This window comes from Neoarius graeffei, chromosome 9 (assembly GCF_027579695.1).
Source record: "Neoarius graeffei isolate fNeoGra1 chromosome 9, fNeoGra1.pri, whole genome shotgun sequence".
Taxonomy (NCBI): Eukaryota; Metazoa; Chordata; class Actinopteri; order Siluriformes; family Ariidae; genus Neoarius; species Neoarius graeffei.
In genome coordinates, this window is record NC_083577.1 from 4716158 (window position 1) to 4739174 (window position 23017).

General features: G+C 41.1%; 1 pseudogene; it reads right to left on the reverse strand.

Annotated features, from left to right (window-relative positions):
* Positions 1-846: 846 nt before the first annotated feature.
* LOC132892230 (U6 spliceosomal RNA) lies at positions 847-943 on the reverse strand (annotated as a pseudogene).
* Between the last annotated feature and the right edge of the window lie 22074 nt (positions 944-23017).

Consider the following 23017-nt stretch of genomic DNA (forward strand, 5'->3'; position numbering starts at 1 on the left):
CAGCAAGAAGGTACGGGTTCGAGCCCCGGGGCCGGCGAGGGCCTTTCTGTGTGGAGTTTGCATGTTGTCCGCGTGGGTTTCCTCCGGGTGCTCCGGTTTCCCCCACAGTCCAAAGACATGCAGGTTAGGTTAACTGGTGACTCTAAATTGACCGTAGGTGTGAATGTGAATGGTTGTCTGTGTCTATGTGATGACCTGGCGACTTGTCCAGGGTGTACCCCGCCTTTCGCCTGTAGTCAGCTGGGATAGGCTCCAGCTTGCCTGCGACCCTGTAGAACAGGATAAAGTGGCTAGAGATAATGAGATGAGATGAGAAACTGCTGATCTCCTGGGGTTTTCACACACAACTGTCTCTAGAGTTTACACAGATAGAATGGTGTGAAAAACAAAACATAGAGTGAGTGAGCGACGGTTGGTGGAAACAAATGCCTTGTTGATAAGAGAGGTCAGAGGAAAATAGACAGATTGGTTTGAGGTGCCGCAACTCTTTACAACCGTGGTGAGCAGAAAAGCATCTCAGCATGCAACAGCAGAAGACCACACTGGGTTCCACTCGTGTAGCCAAGAACAGGTATCTTAGAATCCACAACAAGTTACTATTAAAGTGGCCGGTGAGTGTATATCTAACTTTTTGGCCCTAAAAAGGTGCACACAGTTACCTTGAAGTCCAATAATGAGTCCTAGGGGGTACATTCATGTAGACTGGACCTTGAGGGACAGAAATGGACTCCTACTCTACCCCTATTTCTGACAGTGTAGAAGTCACTGGTTCAATCCTAAAGGACATTAGATTAGATTAGATAAAACTTTATTGATCCCTTTGGGTGGGTTCCCTCAGGGAAATTAAGAAAATTGAAACGCTTCAAAATTATGTGTGTCATCCTTGCACCAGGGGCCATGCTAATCTTCATAGATTAGCATAGACATAGGGTATGAAGTATGAAGTCATTTGCAAAAGCCAAATAGCTTGCTATTAGAGATTTAGTGCACTACATAGAATGCAAAAGTCAGCTGTTGAATCCCAGTTTATTCCCTCCAAACCTCCTCCAAACCTCAAATGGAGGGTTCGACCTCAAATGGGCCAAACCGCAAATGCAGGGTTCTCCAGAAAATCTGAACTAGCCAGCCAAAAAAAAAAGTAGTAGGCAACTCTGGAATTTGCCAGAGATGCACTAACGCTAAAGGGCATGCCCCTCCCCCAAGAAATGTTGAAATGTACATGCTTTCTGGTGGCTCCTGGTGCATTCTCACCTAATAAATTACTAACCATTTCCCTGTAAAATACTTGCAAAATATGTAAGAAATTTCCCTCCAGATGTGTGTGTGTGCTTGGCTTTCTCAGTTCCCCTCTGTAGTATACTGCCTGGCTCTGTAACATCACTACATAGTGTAACATAACTACATATGCTATGATGTGGTCACGTGGTCTGGCTCAGCCAATCAGAGCACGAGAATTGATCAACAAATATGGCAGTGCTTCCAGTTATGCTAGACCTGAATCGAAGACAGTTTTGTCGTGAAATAATTGCATTTGCAGCAAATTATGGGCAGTGGTGATGATATAAATTGCTTGAACATCAAAAGGCAAGTTTTTTTTTCTGGGCTCGAGTAGCCAGCGCAGCCCATCTGTGTAGGTGGAGAAAACCACCAGTCACTGGCACTTGTGGACATCTCTGCAAATGGCCCCCTTTTGGACATACAAAGCATCACACTGAGTATATAATAATGAACACATCCTGAACTGCTTCTTTTTAGACACATAGTGCACTACAACTAGCATACATGTCAACCTATACAGAATGTCCGTATTTTATACGGATTTGATTCAATAAACGTAGTATACGGGCGTACAAATAAAGTTATACGGATTCTTTAAAAAACTTCAATATTTATTTAGAGCTATAATCAATTCCCACGATGATAAAAGAGCGCATAACATTTACAAACGTACTGTACACCACAGTCAGCCAGTAAAGAGTCTTATGAAATCGCATGCTATCTTGTGGTAGCGAGACTTCGTTCCACTTTTGATCATGCGCACACCGCATTGCGAGAATCCCGCCAACCAGGAAGTAACATTTTGTTTGAAACGCGTATTTCCACCTGAGCGACTTTCACTAGCGACTGAAAAGATTCTGAATAGGCACTCCGGCAAGATCAACACAGACACTTGCTGTGACATGCAGCCTCGTGAGGTATTGGTGCAGAGCGCTAAAAAAGCTGTCATGGAGTACAATTCAGAACATTAGAGTGACACTTTGTGTTTCTGTCGAACATTGGAGCTTTGTATTCATTCTGAAGGTTTGTTGTTATTAATATTGAATAAAAAGTAACTGGGATATATCATTGTTAATTATCATTCAAATTTTAGGGAAATTATTTTAATTTGCATCTTATACGGATTTTATAAGGGAAATACGGATTTTGGAGGTTGGTTATACAGGTTTGATTGACCAAAGGTTGACATGTATGAACTAGTGTTGAGGAAACTGGCTGAATTTTAAATAACTTCCTATTCGATGTATAGTTCACTTCCTGGGGTATAAACACTGGATGAATTAACAGCTTTAAGATATTCTTCAAGTATCCTAAAATTTTATGAAATGCTAAATTTCAGTGCATTTACTTATAACTTTAAGAATTCTTATCGTATAACTTTGTGACTTTCCACGACTTCTTAAAGATAACAAAATGTTGTTAAAAAGAATGTTTTGTCAAAGATGTCACTTAAAGTTCCGACATTTAACATAAGTGTACTTAAATGTGTCACTACTACTTTTAAGAATATCAATAAAGTGTCTTATAGTTATGAGTACATTTAATGAATTTATAAAGTTGAGCAAAGGGACTTCAGTTTACTCCTAAATTTAAAGGCTGGTCTTAAAGGTAACTTAAATACACTATTAAATGTAAGGTTCCTTTAAGGTTTATATTAAATGTAATTAAATTGACATTTTCACCTAGTGAAAGCAAAGGACACATCCCAAATAGCTCCTTATGAGGCATATAGTATTAGACAAATTATATTGAGTCTAGAAGACATTGGTTGAATCCCAAACATCTTCCAATACAATGCATAATAGTCACTGGTTCAGTCCGAAGCAGCTCCCTACTCCATACTTAAGGACATTGCATTGGGTATGAAGTCATTTATAAAGCCCAAACCACTTCCTGTTTGACAAATAGTGCACTAAATAGAGTGTAGCAGTCAGTGTTTAAATCCAAATGACTCCTTTCACACTTTAAGTACTGGTCAAACCCCAAAAGGCTCCCTTTTGGATACAGAGTGCTCTATATGGTGTGCAGAGAAAGGACACATCCCAAATAGAATAGAATAGAATAGAAAAAATGTAGGTGCTAAAGAAGGCAACTAGATTTGCTTGAAATTCTTGAAGACATTTCACATCTCATCTGAAAGGCTTCTTCAGTTCTGTCTGACTGGTGGGGAGTTCCAGATATTTATCCTCCAGTGTTCCAAAAGCAACCCTAAAGAGAGTCAATGGAGTCACATGGGTTGTTGACCCTCTCAGTCATCCTGTAGGTGTAAAGGCCTCTGCATGCTCTTGCGACAAGGCTTTCGCAGACAGCTTTTCGCAGACAGTTGTAATTTATTGTTGAGCGGGGAGTTATAGGCGTGCGCGATGTTATTCACCGGCACAACGCAAGGGGGTGCGAAGTCGCTAGGAGTAGTTGGTGGGTGTGGTTAGTGGAGTGTTTATCCTCCGGTTACTTATAATGACTAGAACTTTTTTTTTTATAATGACTAGAACTGGAGTCATATAGATGTACGTACTTCCTCGATCAACCGCTCTTCATGCTGCTCCATCTTCGCTCGTGTTTTTAAAAATGCCGGTCGTGAAAACAAAACAAACCGGGAAAGTAGTGAAGCGGAAGTGCGTGTACAGCGGATGTAGAGTGGACCAATCAGAGCCCTCTTGTCTGCGACTCTGTCTGCGAGGCTTCTGCGGTGGTCACAATTTTTGGGAGGTGCACGCAGAGCGTCTGCGAAGGTGGGGGGCTACGCAGACGCTATCTGCGACACCATCTGCGAGGACTGGGTTGTCAGCATAAATTGGCCTTTAGGGTCACTGGAGGCTGGGTGTGAAAGGTGTTAGCAGCCTAGAGGGTCATTAGGGTGATCTGTGGGTCGTTGGTTTTCTCTGCCATCATGCAAGTCATTGAAGTCAGCTGAGTCTTGGTGTGGATGTGTATTCGGTTTTCTGTGAAGTGTGCCAAGGACTGTATTGTATGTGGCTGATAAGTGGTGTCTCAGACTGCCTCCTCTGTTCCAGGTTGATGAAGATGGTTTCTTTTACTCCTCTTTCAAACAACCAGTCTTCTCTGGCTACATTGCAGTCCTGAAACGAGTGTCCTTTGTTATCAAAGAAGCTTTTTGGATGAGAGGTGAAACATCTTCAAGAATTTCAAGCAAGTCTAGTTGCCTTCTTTAGCACCTACAGTTTATGATGACCTGGATGACTGAGAACCTTCACAGACAAATAGAATAGATACTTTATTGTCCCCATAGGGAAACTATTTGTCAGTGAGTAAGCATGTCGATCTCTGGCATGACCATACAAGCAGGGTAAAACACGTAAGACACTTAATCCAAGAAAAGGCTAAATTATGGCCAAAGACTAGAAAAACGAGATTAAAAGACAGGTTTTGACATCATTCCCATAACGAACACATAGTATCAGTCCATACCTCAGTAATGCAAAGGGGCCTTCAGAATATTTGGGAAATAAATACAACAAAAATATACAAGATGTTCTCAAAAAAGAAGAGGAATTGAAGGGTTGTCACTATTCAGACCCGCTGAACAGAGACCCAGAGAGAACTTAAGGCCTACCATTACAGTGGTGCTTGAATGTTTGTGAACTCTTTAGAATTTTCTATATTTCTGCATAAATATGACAAATGAGACAAAAATATTATACTTGGTCATTTATTTATTGAGGAAAATGATCCAATATTACATATCTGTGAATGGCAAAAGTATGTGAACCTTTGCTTTCAGTATCTGGTGTGACCCCCTTGTGCAGCAATAACTGCAACTAAACGTTTGCGGTAACTGTTGATCAGTCCTGCAAACTGGCTTGGAGGAATTTTAGCCCGTTCCTCCATACAGAACAGCTTCAACTCTGGGATGTTGGTGGGTTTCCTCACATGAACTGCTCGCTTCAGGTCCTTCCACAACATTTCGATTGGATTAAGGTCAGGACTTTGACTTGGCCATTCCAAAACATTAACTTTATTCTTCTTTAACTATTCCTTGGTAGAACAACTTGTGTGCTTAGGGTTGTTGTCTTGCTGCATGACCCACCTTCTCTTGAGATTCAGTTCATGGACAGATGTCCTGACATTTTCCTTTAGAATTCGCTGGTATAATTCAGAATTCATTGTTCCATTAATGATGGCAAGCCGTCCTGGCCCAGATGCAGCAAAACAGGCCCAAACCATGATACTACCACCACCATGTTTCACAAATGGGATAAGGTATGCTGGAATGCAGTGTTTTCCTTTCTCCAAACATAACGCTTCTCATTTAAACCAAAAAGTTCTATTTTGGACTCATTCCATCCAGAAAACATTTTTCCAATAGCCTTCTGGCTTGTCCACATGATCTTTAGCAAACTGCAGACGAGCAGCAATGTTCTTTTTGAAGAGCAGTGGCTTTCTCCTTGCAACCCTGCCATGCATACCATTGTTGTTCAGTGTTTTCCTGATGGTGGACTCATGAACATTAACATTAGCCAATGTGAGAGAGACCTTCAGTTGCTTAGAAGTTACCCTGGGGTCCTTTGTGACCTCGCCTTGCTCTTGGAGTGATCTTTGTTGGTCGACCACTCCTGGGGAAGGTAACAATGGTCTTGAATTTCCTCCATTTGTACACAATCTGTCTGACTGTGGATTGGTGGAGTCCAAACTCTTTAGAGATGGTTTTCTAACCTTTTCCAGCCTGATGAGCATCAACAACGCTTTTTCTGAGGTCCTCAGAAATCTCCTTTGTTCGTGCCATGCTACACTTCCACAAACAAAGATCAGACTTTAATAGATCCCTGATCTTTAAATAAAACATGGTGCCCACTCACACCTGATTGTCATCCCATTGATTGAAAACACCTGACTCTAATTTCACCTTCAAATTAACTGCTAATCCTAGAGGTTCACATACTTTTGCCACTCACAGATATGTAATATTGGATCATTTTCCTCAATAAATAAATGACCAAGTATAATATTTTGTCTCATTTGTTTAACTGGGTTCTCTTTATCTACTTTTAGGACTTGTGTGAAAATCTGATGATGTTTTAGGCCATATTTATGCAGAAATATAGAAATTTCTAAAGGGTTCACAAACTTTCAAGCACCACTGTACCTTTCAGGTGCTTATTTAAGTAGCTAATCACTTGTGGAATAAATGACTGTTTTGTCCTATTTCTTGAAAGTGCTGGATAGCAATACCTCCTGCCTGAGGGGAACAGTTCAAAGGCAATAGAAAGTGAGTGCTTAGAGTCTGCTAAAATTTTCTCTGTTTTATTAAGGGATCTGGATCTATAGACATGTTCGAGGTTATTCAGCTTGATGCTTAGTAGTTTACTCACAGTGGTTACTATTTTTCTTAGTGTGTACTTTTGTGCTTCTGTTGTGCTGCCGAACCAGTATATGATGCAAAATGTTAAAACACTCTCAACAAAGGCACTATAGAACAACTTAAGCATTACAACATCAAATGAAACCAATATTTTAAGAAAATAAAGTCTTTGTTGCCATTTGTTCTGAACGGGTTCTGTACAGCGAAAGGAATCAGCTGAGGTGGTTTGGGCATCTGATTAGCATGTCTAATGGGTGCCTTCCTTTGGAGGTTTTCCAGGCATGTCCAACTGGGAGGAGACCTTGGGTAAACCCAGAACATGCTGGAGAGATTATGTACCTCATCCGGTCTGGGAGTGCCTTGGGATCTCCCAGGAGGAACTGGAAAGCATTGCTGGGGAGAAGGATGCCTGGAATACCCTGCTTAGCCTGCTGCCACTGCGACCCAACTTCGGATAAGTGGAAGAAAATGGATGGATGGATGGATGGATGGGTTCTGTACACTGATCCCACTTCAGCCTATTATCTAAGACCATCCTCAGATACTTATATTCCATGACAGACTATATGGGCTGTCCTCTGATGGTTGTTGTACAGGAGGTTTTGTGTCTCCTAAAATCAGTAGACATCTCTTTTGTCGTTAAGATGTTTAACAGGAGATGGGACTTATCACACCAGTTTAGAAACTCATCTAAAACTGGGCCACGTTCCTGCTTGTCACCCTGGAGGAGGCTTACTAATGCTGTATCATCAGCAAACTTAACTAAGTGCCTACCAGGGTGAGAGCTAGTGCAGTTGTTGGGATATAGAATAAACAGCAAGGGAGACAAAACACAACCTTGGGGAGAGTCTGTGTTGGTAATAATTTTGTCAAAAAGAAAAGGGGTCACCTTCATCCGTTGGACTCTCTGACTTAGGAAGCCGAGCAGCCAGAGGATCAAACCTCCATCCAGTGCGAAGTCCTCAGCCAGCCTCTGAGCCAGGATGTTGGGCTGAATTGTGTTGAATGGAGATGAGAAGTCAAAAAATAAGATTTTGACATGTTTTTGATGCTTCAAGATGTGAGTAGACAAGATGTAACAAGGTTAAAATAGTCTACAAAACATTGGTTGAATCATACATGGCTTCCTATTAAACTCGAAGGGTATATGTCTGCCAAGCCAGAGACTATCAACAACAAAATCAAACCACTTAAAAATAGGATAATGCTAAAGCTGTACACCAAATTTCATCCAAATCCATTTACTACTTTTAGGGGTTACGTTGGGAACAAACCAACAAACGGAGGCGAAACCATAGCCTCCTCCAACAAAGTTGGCAGAGGTAATAAATAGTGCCCTACATAGAGTGTAGAAGTCACTGGTTCAGTCCTAAATGACCCTTTACTTTGTACATAAGTGCACTAGATGGGGTATGAAGTCATTTCTGAGTCTCAGTGGTGCACGCTTAAGATAGTAGCTGAATCCCTGCTGCTCTTTATTTATATATGAAGACACTGGCTACATCCCAAATGGCTCACTATTAGAGATGTCATGTTAAAGACACAGACTAAATCTCAAAGGGTTTCTCAATCCTTCTATAAGTGTACTACTAACGGACTAGTCCCAAATGTCTCAGGCTCACACACACACACACACACACACACACACTTATCAAGAGAGAGGCCCGACGGCATCTGTTCTTATTTGATGTTAACATTGTTTGTAAATGACTTAAACTGATGATACGAGAAAATATTTAACTTTTAAGGGAACGTAGCGATTTAAATCATCATCACGTAAACACTTCCAGAAGTCTTCTCGTAAACAACACACACATACCGATGGCTTTCAGTAAAGAATAATGACCTCGTCTGGGATAAAAAAAAACCCTTTTGAACACAAACCTGCCCAAAGACTGCACATCAGTACTATTGAGAAATAACACACACACATGCTGGGAGTGTGTGTTTGATTACACACTCCTGTCTTGCTTTATAATCCCCAGGAGTGGAACTTTTAAAGTCTCCCAGCCAGCACTGGTGCTGACAAAGCCTTGAGAGAGATTTTGTCCCTACTGAGTTGATCCACATGGGAAGTGCCAGGGATCACAGGGTCACGGTAGAGCTCTGACCCATTTGGGCCACACCCACAGGTTTCAAACATCATTCCCCAAAAGCTGGATAAACATAACACTCTGCTGAAGATCTGTTACATGTTCTGGGGTTTTATATAAACACACAAACTCATATTTTAAAAATTTACTTGACATTATCAAGACATTTTAGTTTTATTCCTGGTATTGTATCCAAAAGGTGGAGAGTTTCACCGACCTTGGCAGCATCGTTGACAAGCAGATTGGGACAGATGCTGATGTAAGAGTGCGGATTGGCAAAGCCCCTTTTCCAGACCAGCTTTCCAAAAGCTAAAGAACATTTGGGGCTCCACGGACCTGACTATACACATCAAGACCAGGATTTTCAACACCATCGTGAAGCCTGTTCTATTGGACAGAGACGAGAAGTGGAGAAACACAGTCACAACCATGAAGAGAATCCAGACATTCATCAATACTTGCTTCAGAGGATTCTCCACATCTGCTGGCCTGATACCATCAGCAACCAAGAACTGTTGCAGAGAACAAAACAGCAGCCTGTAGAAGAAGAGATCCTCCAGAGATGTTGGCAATGGATTGGCCACACCCTTTGAAAACCTGCTTCCAGCACCACAAGACAAGCCCTTACCTGGAACCTTCAAGGGAAAAGGAAAAGAGGCCAGCCAAAAAACTTCTGGCGCCAAGACCTGGAGACAGACATCAAGAAGATGGATCATACCTGGGGGAGCTGGAATGACTGGCCCAGGATCACGATGCCTGGAGAGTTCTTGTTCCAGACAGGACAACAGGTGGAGATGAGATGAAATATATCCAAAATGCGAGTGTTTCCTTGACAGTGTAGCTGCTCAAGTTATTAACCTATACGTGATAGGAAAATAATTAATGATGGAGTGGATGTGATGTGGCCTGACGTGAAGCAGATTTACAGTTCCCACTCTGAAGTTGATTATTTTCCAATAACAGCATGTCCTGAAGTGTATTGTTTGACTTATACATAATAATTTGTCAGTGATTGCAATTTGTAGCTATTTAGCCATTTTAACTGAACAATGTCATGTTTTATCCATTTGTAGTTACATTTAAATTTAATGTTATGGAACATCCTGAAACAAGTTAGTTCCTATTAGTATGTCTTACATTGATGCCATTATATACAGGCATTCCTTCACTGCTTCTTTTGCATTTCTTGTTAATAAGTTAATAAAGCAAAAACAAAAACCCTGCAGTTTGTCATGTTACCAAGACACTGTATTCATCCCCCTTGGTGTTTGTCCTGTTTTGTTGCATTACAAGCTGGAATTAAAATGGATTTTGGGAGGGTTAGCACCATTTGATTTACACAATATGCCAACTACTTTAAAGGTGAAAATTGCTGTTTTATTGTGACACAAACAATAATTAAGATGAAAAAACAGAAATCTGGAGTGTGCATAAGTATTCACCCCCTTTGGTATGAAACCCCTAAATAAGAGCTGGTCCAACCAATTCATTTCATAAGTCACATAATTAGCTGATTAAGATCCACCTGTGTGCAAAGTGTCACATGATCTGTCACATGATGTCTGTATAAATCAACCTGTTCTGGAAGGACCCTGACTCTGCAACATGACTAAGCAAGCAACATGAAAACCAAGGAGCCTCCAAACAGGTCAGAGACAAAGTTGTGGAGAAGTATAGATCAGGGTTGGGTTATAAAAAATATCCCAGACTTTGAATATCCCATGGAGCTCCATTAAATCCATTATAGCAAAATGGAAAGAATATGGCACCACTACAAACCTGACAAGAGAAGGCCCCACCCACCAAAACTCACAGGCAAGGAAGGCATTAATCAGAGATGCAACAAATGCCCCTTTTCCACCAAAGCAGTTCCAGGGCTGGTTCGGGGCCAGTGCTTAGTTTGGAACTGGGTTTTCTGTTTCCAATGACAAAGAACTGGCTCTGGGGCCAGAAAAACCGGTTCCAGGCTAGCACCAACTCTCTGCTGGGCCAGAGGAAAGAACCGCTTACGTCAGCGGGGGGGGGAGTTGTTAAGACCAACAACAATAACAAGACCGCGAAAGATCGCCATTTTTAAGCGACAAGAAGCAGCAGCTGTACAAATGCGAAGTTATCCATTATTATTATTATTATTCTTGTTGTTGTTGCCGCTGCTGCTTCTTCCGTGTTGTTCTTGCTTTGATATTCGCGCCAAGGTTTATGTAAACGTAGCGCCGTAACTGACGTATACAGCGACGTAACTGACGTATACAGCGACGTAATGACGTATACAGCGACGTAATGACGTGGCTCCGCTTAGCACTGTGAGCTATGGAAAAGCAAACTGGTTCTCAGCTGGCTCGCAAGTTGAACGAGTTGTGAACCAGCACCAGCACTGGCCCCGAACCAGCCCTGGAACTGATTTAGTGGAAAAGGGGTAAAAGACACCAAAGATAACACTGAAGGAGCTGCAAAGATCTACAGCGGAGATGGGAGTATCTGTCCATAGGGCCACTTTAAGCCGTACACTCCACAGAGCAGGGCTTTATGGAAGAGTGGCCAGAAAAAAAGTCATTACTTAAAGAAAAAAATAATAAAACATGTTTGGAGTTTGCCCAACAGCATGTGGCAGACTCCCCAAACACATGGAAGAAGATTCTCTGTTCAGATGAGATTAAAATTGATCTTTTTGGCCATCATGGGAAATGCCATGTGTGGTGCAAACCCAACACCCTGAGAACACCATCCCTACAGTGAAGCATGGTGGTGGCAGCATCATGCTGTGGGGATGTTTTTCATCTGCAGGGACAGGAAAGCTGGTCAGGACTGAAGGAAAGATGGATGGCACTAAATAAAGGGCAATTCTGGAGGAAAACCTGTTTGAGTCAGCCAGAGGTTTGAGACTGGGATGAAGGTTCACGTTCCAGCAGGACAATGACCCTAAACATACTGCGAAAGCTGCACTGGAGTGGTTTAAAGGGAAACATTTAAATGTCTTGGAATGGCCTAGTCAAAGCCCAGACCTCAATCCAATTGAGAATCTGTAGCATAACTTGAAGATTGCTGTACACCAACGCAACCCATCTAACTTGAAGGAGTTGGAGCAGTTTTGCCTTGAGGAATGGGCAAAAATCCCAGTGGCTAGATGTGCTAAGCTAATAGAGACATACTCCAAGAGCCTTGCAGCTGTAATTGCAGCAAAAGGTGGCTCTACAGAGTATTGATTTTTTTGGGGGGTGAATACCTATGCACACTCCAGATTTCTGTTTTTTCATCTTAATTATTGTTTGTGTCACAATAAAACAACAATGTGCACCTTTAAAGTGGTAGGCATGTTGTGTAAATCAAATGGTGCTAACCCCCCCAAAATCCATTTTAATTCCAGCTTGTAATGCGACAAAACAGGACAAACACCAAGGGGGATCAATAGTTTTGTAAGACATTGTATCTTTTGACAGAAATAAAGTGCTGACACTGGCGACTCCTTCTGTAAATATTAACTAAAAACCTCCTGACAGAACACTTCCCTACATCAACAATTCCACATGTCGCGCATCATCCATACAAATCAATTTCTACTATAGAAATGATAACAGAATTGATGAGAACTGAGAGGATTCATTTACATAAACCTTGCAGATAGAACTACTGTCAAAGCTGCGGTGACAGAAAATTAATCAGCCCTTTCTGACCAATCAGAATCGAAAATTCAACAGCACTCTGCTTTAAAAGACATTAATAATAATCAGCATATATTATACAGACACGAGTGTTTTAGTGTGAAATACACCACTTGTGTTTTTCATCCGAGCTCCATCCGGGACATGGAGAACCAAAACCGCGACATAAATCACTGTCTGTCACTCGTGAGGAAATCGATGAATTATTTTGATAAATTTGGGGACTTTTGTTTGTGAATGTGTCGATACAATAAAAATAAAATCACACGTTGGCTTGAAGATATAAAGTTTATCTCCTTGTGTTGAAAACTCACATTTTTCATACGAAATACATCACAGATTTGAGGGACATATTTAAATAATATTGGATGGTGTTGAGTGGTCTATGGTGTTGAGAGTTCAACGCATCTTTCTCTTTCAAAATTCTCTCAAAATCTTCCGTATTTAACAAAGCAAAGCTGGCGGCCATGTTTGTTTACAAATTGTCACAGTCACTCGCTAGCACGGAAGTTTTACGTCTCCGACATGTAACGTCATGTTGTCTTGACAACCATGCAATATTGCAATATGCATGCAACAGTGGCGGCTGCTGGTTTTTAAAACAGGGGAAGCCCATTTTACGCATTCATCGTAAAACCTGTAGGCCGGATATCAAAGCATAGAAAGGTGTGCTTCATTAGCATAGTGAACTAGACAACCCTACCTAGTGGCAGAAAGTATTTTTGCTTGTACATTTCATGTTATAGTCTGGCTTGCCAGGCTAGTGCCTCATATCCTTAATCAAAAATATCAAACATCCAAAAATCACTGGCTATTCAATGAAGAGCCTTGAACATCATACCCTGATATGCAACACAGAGTCTTTAACACAACACCCAGCTGTGCAACACATCCTTGAACATCTTCTGCAACACAGTCTGGAAATTCATAACCAGGTAGGCTATGCAACACACAGAACCTTGAATATTATACCCAGGTATAACCTATAACACAGAGCCCACCATTCTCTTAACATTACTGAACAATATACACACTTCAGATTCATGAACATTATATGATGCACACTATTTATACACAAATTCTGCCCTCCGCTCCTTTTCCAGAAAATGGTCTGTGACCCTGTCATACCAGCTGGTTGTGCTTTCCAGAGACTTTACCAATTTCTGTTAGCAGCTAGCACTGCAGATCCCAATAAGGCTCAAGCTAGCCTACAACCAGATTGAACTACAAATGAAATAAACGAGTGAATTCACGAATGATCAAACTGATAGAATGGATGAAAGTTAACAGAGCACAACGAGTAATATTTACATTTATTTACAGAGTAATGTACAGAGACATCAATGAGAAGAAACGTTTATATGAAAAGAAATTCGGACAGCACTTTGGCACACGACTACACTTTCTCGACATCCGCTAGGGACTGACTGATCATGCTTCCGTGTTCCTTGCCGAAGTACCGCCCTCCTCATGTCTTTCAAACACCACCTCCAATAATCCTTTATCAGCCCGGCTTCTTGTCCCTCCCACTGTCTCGTTTAGTCCCAGAGAAGCCCGGCTTCCCTGGAAGTGATGATTTTGTTGATTTTAACCAATAACAACTTGCCGAAATTGGCTGTTCAGAGCCGTCTCGTAGACTGCAACGGATACCCGGCTGCCAGTCAGTGTTGCCAGATACTGCTGATGTTTTCCATCCCAAAATATGTTCAAAACCCGCCAAAATGCACTTAAAACCGTCCAATCTGGCAACACTGCTGCCAGTCCATAGAGCCCATTGAAATAAGAAAGGTTACAGCCTGGCAGCAAAGGTGATTCTCATAGCGAACTGCAAGTTCGTCAGACATCACTCAAATAAGTTACAGGATAGTTATGAACATAAATACAATCTTGGGCATATATTATGTTATGCAAGTTATTGTTTTAATGAGAATTCAACGTCGTAGACACCGCAGTTTGGGGAGAGAATTTTAGGGAAAGCTCGGCTTCCCTTGTTGTCTCTGAGAAATCCCCCCTGGCATGCAATAGACCTCTTGCAGTCACGTGACCAGAATGTAAACAGCCGCCATCTTGTCGGTCAACAACACCGCTGAATACTGCTGCACTCGTGTACAAAATGGATCAATTTCAACCGACGGACTACACGGCTCATTTTTCTAGTGAACAGATAACTAGATATATGTCTAAAATAAATTACCTACAGATTAGTGACCCTTATCGATTACCGGACGTAGTTTTCACGACCGTGTCAGTGGATATTGAACTGCCAGAGGTGGAATACCCAGACGTGTATAATTACCTCATTAACTTTCCCTTGCGGGCGGCAAGGTGGTGTAGTGGTTAGCGCTGTCGCCTCACAGCAAGAAGGTCCTGGGTTCGAGCCCCGGGGCCGGCGAGGGCCTTTCTGTGCGGAGTTTGCATGTTCTCCCCGTGTCCACGTGGGTTTCCTCCGGGTGCTCCGGTTTCCCCCACAGTCCAAAGACATGCAGGTTAGGTTAACTGGTGACTCTAAATTGAGCGTAGGTGTGAATGTGAGTGTGAATGGTTGTCTGTGTCTATGTGTCAGCCCTGTGATGACCTGGCGACTTGTCCAGGGTGTACCCCGCCTTTCGCCCGTAGTCAGCTGGGATAGGCTCCAGCTTGCCTGTGACCCTGTAGAAGGATAAAGCGGCTAGAGATAATGAGATGAGATATCTTTACAGAAATTCAGGATTTGTCAGCCCCCCTCAGATGTGGCATCTTGTAAACAAGAAAATAACAATCCTCATTGGACGGGTAAGTCACTTAAGTATTATGGTTGAATATTTTATATTATCAGTTAGATCAAGTATCAGTAGTCTATCACTATTACTGTATATATGGTATACCTGCTTTATGAAATAAAAACATATTTGTCCAGTTTAATTTCTTTTGCTTTTACCATAATTAGCAATACTGATAAATCATAATTCTGTACCCATGCCTTGTTGTTGTTGTTGTTGTTTGGATCGGCCCAGCTGATAGCAGCAATCCATTTTGCACGCCTGTCAGGGTCCCGTGGCAGCCTATGAAACTTTCTTCCCGATTTCTGACCTCTCCTGTTGTGGCATTTATATGCTGTACAACTCTCCGGCAGGGCCGGCTCTGGAGGGATAGCAACGGTAGCATTTGCACCCGAGACTGGTGTGGAGAGGGGCCCCAAAAAATAAGATAAAATAAAAAATAAAGAGTTCTCTCTGTTCCTGAATAAGTGCATTACTAATGGTTACTTTTTAAGGCAGCCCGCCATGGCTTCAGGCTTTCAGTTGTGTCATTGAATGGTTACTTTTCTGAGGCAGCCCACCGTGGCTTCAGGCTTTCAGTTGTGTCATCGAATGGTTACTTTTCTGAGGCAGCCCGCCGTGGCTTCAGGCTTATTTATTATAGCCCATTTAGTTAAAATAGTTGATGTAAAATGTTTATAGTTATAGTTATGTGATGGTTGTCCTGATTTAGACTGGTGTGTGTGTGTGTTTTTTTTTTTTTGGGGGGGGGGGGGTTTGCGCGATGTTGCACCCGGGTCCAGATTAGGGCAGAACCGGCCCTGCTCTCCGGCATTGTGGCATGGTAATATTTGAAGATTTGGGCGAAAAACAACGAAAGTCAGTGTTGGTTAGACAGCGGAAATATGGCGTTTGACCGACAAGATGGCGTCTGTTTACAATCTGGATCAGATGTGACGTCACATGCAAGTGCTCCATATGCAAACCATATTCAACGATCATTCTCCATTGGGTAGAGTGACATAATACACGTAGGATAAGCGATATGCTAACAATATTGCATGCTATCAAACCAAATGAATGAAACCTGCTAGGAATAGAACACGTGTTTTTATTCCATGGAAAAAGTGTCCTTTATGTAGACTAATTCCTGATGACATCACTCCCAGTGTTTTCCCGCTGACTTGTCAAAATGGTGAACCGGTTCAGAACTAAAATTCTTTTGATTAACTTGCGCACTTTTTGTGGATGTGTCCATATAATATAAGGAACATTACACGGTGGTGCAAAGATATGAAGTTTATCTTCTCATGTTGAAAATATTTCACTCATTTGCTTTGCTCATCAAGAATATGTTCACCACTCAAAGATAAACTTCATATCTTTGTGCAACCGTGTAATATCCTGTGTATATAAATATTATCCTTTTCAAGAAATGTTTTAAGGACAAACCAAGGACAAGTTTACATCCTGGAGTTCCTATAGGAACATTCCAGGAACTTTTTGATTGTCTTTTAGTGATAGAGGTGGTCCATTTCTCCAGACCAGGAACTACAGAGTTGGATCTTGCAGCAGAAACACAGCTGATTGGTCAAACACACAAAGCTGTATTACTGAACCACTGACACTGTGACCTGACTTTAAAAAAATACATTGAACTATTTAACACTGTGCATTATATTTGATTATATATGGTGCGGGACAACCTGCAAAGAGAGCTGTTCCACTTTTTTTTTTAAACAAAAGATTATTTTCACACTTCTAGAGGCACACCGGAAGAAAAGGTGAAACTGCACTTTGTACTTGTAACCACACCTTTGTGAAATTACATCAGGATGTTATTTTATGGTTCACACATTTCTTGAACTGTGTCCAAAAAAAAAAAAAATCTATATATTTTTCAGTAAAAGAAGGCAATGCCTTGTATTTCTAAACAGTATTAAATACTTTGAACAAATATATTTATTATATTTTCTGTGAATTATTGACAGCTTTAATAAAACTTTAATGGTGAGAACAAAACGAGAGGACACTAATCCACTTTGACTTTACAACAACTCAAACGCCATTTTTTTATTTCATACAGCTCATTTCACTCTCAGATTAGACAAAGTGCTTCTTTTTTAAAGTAAAAAAATATACGTGTGCTGTTTTGGGGACAAAACCAGTGAAAACCGGTGAGAAAGTTCATACAGTGGGGGTGAAAGGAACCTAAACATGACCTGCTTCCGTTAAAACCATTACATAAACGTCTGCAAAGCCGTCTAACATTCAGGAAGCTCATATTTCATCGGTTTCACCAAATGTTGGCATTTACAAGAGTGATTCGGAGTTTATGGTTTGTCCCAGACTCAAAAAGGGAAGAAAATCAGCAGTGTTGAAATGTAAATGATTTATTGTTAAGGAGAAAAGGTCAACCTGTGACTGTGTGTGTGTGTGTGTGTCTGTAGTGCCTCAAACCGGTGAAATATTTACATGGGATATTGAAACGGTCTCTGTCTCTGTGAGTGTACTGTGTCTGCATATGTGGATGTATGAAGGAGTGTGTGTGTGTGTGTGTGTGTGTGTGTGTGTGTGCTAATTATTGGCTTTATGGCATTATGGGAAACATAATGGCAAGCTTGATATCAAGGCAGCTGCATTTGGGGTGCGCTCCGATTGGATAAATCTCAACGACCTTTGCCAACGTGTACTGTAGGACTTGAACTTTCCTGGCTGGGAATTGATGGAACACCAGCAGCGCTTGAGGATATTATAACAAACCCCCTTATTTCACCTTTAGTGGTTCTGAAAGAAAACAACACATTGCGCCAGTTGCAAATAAAGGACATCAGAGTATCACTTCTACACCATAAAAAAAACACAGGGTGCACAGCACTGGAAAAGCCTAAAATTACAAGGGAAACTAGCGCTCCTACAGTCTGCTGACAAATCGGTGTCCCATTCAATTTTTAAAAATCACTCCATTCCAGAAGAAATCATTGTCTTTGCCATTAAAGCACGATTGCAATGCCTTCCAACGAGATATAACTTGGCAATTTGGTATCCATCAAGGCACGACCCCTTTTGTATATTACACACAAACCATCAAGAAAACGAAACAGTTATACATGTCAACCTATACGGAATGTCCGTATTTTATACGGATTTGATTCAATAAACGTAGTATACGGGCGTACAAATAAAGTTATACGGATTCTTTAAAAAAACTTCAATATTTATTTAGAGCTATAATCAATTCCTACGATGATAAAAGAGCGCATAACATTTACAAACGTACTGTACACCACAGACAGCCAGTAAAGAGTCTTATGAAATCGCGCGTTATCTTGTGGTAGCGAGACTTCGTTCCACTTTTGATCATGCGCACACCGCATTGCGAGAATCCCGCCAACCGGGAAGTAACATTTTGTTTGAAACGCGTATTTCCACCTGAGCGACTTTCACCAGCGACTGAAAAGATTCTGAATGGGCACTCCGGCAAGATCAACACAGACACTTGCTGTGACATGCAGCCTCGTGAGGTATTGGTGCAGAGCGCTAAAAAAGCTGTCATGGAGTACAATTCAGAACATTAGAGTGACACTTTGTGTTTTTGTCGAACATTGGAGTTTTGTATTCATTCTGAAGGTTTATTGTTATTAATATTGAATAAAAAGTAACTGGGATATATCATTGTTAATTATCATTCAAATTTTAGGTAAATTATTTTAATTTGCATCTTATACGGATTTTATAAGGGAAATACGGATTTTGGAGGTTGGTTATACAGGTTTGATTGACCAAAGGTTGACATGTATGAACAGTGTCCCATATACTGAATGGATGCAGTTACTATAAAGGACAGTATGTGGCCAGGCACGACCGTTTGGTCGAACTGGTTGCAAAGGACTTACAAAAAATAAACCAAGGGTATTATTGCAAGTTTTTTCTACATAGTACTGTGAAAATGAACTGGTTTCAACATAACATATCTCATCTCATTATCTCTAGCCGCTTTATCCTTCTACAGGGTCGCAGGCAAGCTGGAGCCTATCCCAGCTGACTACGGGCGGGGTACACCCTGGACAAGTCGCCAGGTCATCACAGGGCTGACACATAGACACAGACAACCATTCACACTCACGCTCAATTTAGAGTCACCAGTTAACCTAACCTGCATGTCTTTGGACTGTGGGGGAAACCGGAGCACCCGGAGGAAACCCACAAACTCCACACAGAAAGGCCCTCGCCGGCCCCGGGGCTCGAACCCAAGACCTTCTTGCTGTGAGGCGACAGCGCTAACCACTACACCACCGTGCCGCCCACATAACATATCTGATTTTGATTATTTTAAAGACATTCCAAATACACTGGAAATTGTAATTGTAAATTCATCTGCGAATTCTGTATGCATTATTGAGGTTGGGTGCTGTTTCAATTTGTATATAGACACTTGCTATTATTCCAAATTACTGAAATATCAGCCCTTATTAGAACGTATTCTGCAATTGGGATAAGAATGCAGGCTTGTAGTACTGGTTTTTGGAAGCTTAGGCCATGTACATAAGAATGTAGTCAGAGGGCTGCAGTTGGGGGGAATGCAAAAAAGAGGAGCAAAAAATTTGGCAAAGTTTTGCTCTGTCTCAGCTATTATTGGTGGTATGCACATATGGAGACGGAGATGTTTTGTTTATCCTTGAATGTTGAGTATTACATTAATAAGAGTACTGGTATAAGTGTGTAGCCTTTAAGATCTGTCATCCTATCAAAGACCTTTTCCAGAATATTTGGATCTTGTACCCTTGCTTGTTTCTTGGATCCAAATAAAAGTAATTAAATGTGTGTGTGTGTGTGTGTGTGTGTGTGTGTGTGTGTGTGTGTGCGCTAATTATTGGCTTTATGATATATCCTAACATTTAACACACATTATAATTAAAACAACAACAAACCTAATATCCACTCTGAACATCTTCCATACACTATTTTACCTTTAGAGGTACAACAGCTTGTCACCGGGGCAGAACCCTCTGAGGTACTTATCTGTACCCCTTATATACTGCTCACCGGCCACTTTATTAGGCACACCCATCCACCTGCTGTTTTATACAGTAAAATCACGCAGATCCAAATCAAGAGCTTCAGTTCGGACCTGCCTGATCCATCCTGATGCCCTACATCTGATTGGAGTCTCATCACATCACTCCTGTGGAGGACGGCCCCATATGGACAGTCAAAAGTCGCACTTGGAAGACGCTCTGGACTCTTACAGTAATGCTTTTATGGCTGAGGACTACAGTTGACTTGCTAACTTTAGGACTGCAGTTGTTATGAACAGTTTTGCACTCAAGTTTCCATTAATGAAGAGTTTATAACATCAACGAAACTGACTTCATGTTAAAACTGTTAATGTTATAGTCATGTTGTCTGTTGTTGCCCAAATGAGGATGGGTTCCCTTTTGAGTCTGGTTCCTCTGGAGGTTTCTTCCTCATGTCGTCTGAGGGAGTTTTTCCTTGCCACCGTCGCCACAGGCTTCATCATTGGGGATAGATTAGGGATAAAATTAGCTCATTTTTAAAGTCATTTAAATTCTATAAAGCAGTTTTGCGACAATGTCTATTGTTAAAAGCGCGATACAAATAAACTTGACTTGACAGTTAATGTTCACAATGTTCAAACATCAGAACGGGAAAAATTGTGATCTCACAGTGAAGTGTGACTTTCTTTCACTGTGGCATGGGTGTTGGTTTGAGTATTTCAGAAGCTGCTGATCTCCTGGGGTTTTCACACACAACAGTCTCTAGAGTTTACACAGAATGGTGCGGAAAACAAAAAACAGTGAGTGAGTGAGTGAGCGACAGTTCTGTGGGTGGAAACAAACACCTTGCTGATAAGAGAGGGTCAGAGGAAAATGGACAGATTGGTTCGAGCTTTTTTTGCCAGGAAGGATATAGTAACTCAGATAATCACTCTTTACAACCGTGGTGAGCAGAAAAGCATCTCAGCATGCAACAGCAAAAAGAAGAACACATTGGGTTCCACTCCTGCAGCCAAGAACAAGGATCTTAGAATCAACAACAAGTTCCTATTAAAGTGGCCGGGGAGTGTATATGTAACTTTTTGGCCCTAAAAAAGTACACACAGTTACCTTGAGGTCCAATAATGAGCCCCAGTCGGTATATTACTGTATATTGTACCTTGGGGGACAGAAATGGACTCCTCATATACTGTACCCCTATTTCTGACAGTGTATCGATTTTTTTTTTTTTTGCCGGAATGTGATCCTGGATTTATTTTGTAAATGAAATTCTGATTTGACTTCTTTTATATTTAAATTATTTCACAGCAATGTTGGTCTATTTTCACTTTCTTAGCACAATTACCCACAATGCCTGCTGATAGTAGTGCCAGTTGGATTAACCCTCGCTTTCAAAAAATCTCAACCTAAAGAGAACGATGCAGCGGCGCTTTAGTCCTTTGGTTTGTCTTTCACCTCCTGTACACGTTTGATCACTTGGCTTCAGCAGATCAGCTTTTAAGTCTTCAACTTTCATTCTAATCCACATCATTCATCATCGCCGTCATGTTCGTCATCTCACAGATCACTAACTAGCTGAGCCGTGTCTCTGCCATAACTCAGTGCAACATTGAGACGTCAAACTCATCCTTACACTGGACAAGAACTGAGACGATTAGTCTCAGTTATTCTTCATACATTACTTATTAATAAGGTTATTTATGTTATGTTGGAACATAAAAATGCAACCTGATGTCTTGGAATATTTTTAAACTGAAATGAACAAGAAAATATACAAATGCTAACCACAACCTGAACCTTAACACTGACCTTTTGTTAAAAGTGATTACAGAACATCGAGCGCTCTGATTGGTCAAGAGATTCTGACTATTTCTCGATAATCACCTCGAGCGACTTGGCAAAACGGCTCCAATCACTTCGTCACTGTAAGTGTGGAAGAATTACAAATGATGAAAGAAAATGCTGTTCCTAAAAGCACTAAAGATGCACCGAAGAAGTTTGGTCTAAAACTATTCAAAAGTAAGGTGGAGTTGGGATTTATTTTATCGATTTCAAAACAAAGGATTTTATGTGACTTGGCGTAGATAAGTGACACAAGTCTGCACCACAAAGTTATTACATTTACATGAAGATTTTGAAGTTTGAAATAAATTATTTTTAATATGATTTATTTTTTTTGAAATAATCACCTGCGTATTTATACTAAAACACTTATCCGCCTCAGGCTCAGTCAACATCAGTGAATAATAACCTCCACTTCATCTCGGTTATTATTCACTGATATTCACTTCACCTATGGCGAATAATTGTTAAATAATAAAAAATTGCTCCAGGAGCCGCAACTAAGCATATAAAGCCCTCCATCACTGGAGTGCGGGAACTGGAGACTTGTTCTAAAAATGTTGAATAATAATTAATCATGTCCTTACAGAAAACTTTTAGACATTTTGATTTAAAGTTGACGTATTATACCCCTTTTCCACAAGTTGACACAGTTCCCTGAGGTCTTAATGAAATGTCTGTGACATGTTTTGGTCATAATCCCACAAGGATAAAGCCCCACAGCTCCTCCCCTCTGAACAGCGCTGTTCAAAATGGCTGATCTGGGCAACGGCCTGTTCCTTTAAATGATATTGAGCCACTGCTGATCCCACCCCCTCTTTCACCATCCAATCAGGTAGCACTTTGTTCATAAATATTAATTAATAAAACCAGTTCTCAAGCCATGAATGGAGATAATCAGACGAGGGGGCGGGATTATTCTAATGAGCTCCACTTGTGATGTAGAAAGAGGAGACGAATCTGAACGGCGTGTTGAAGCTCATGTTTACTGAAACAGGCAGAACAAAAGAACTGGCTGGGCGTCTGATTTCAGAGATTGTAGGTTGGTGGGCTCCAGATACCCAACTGT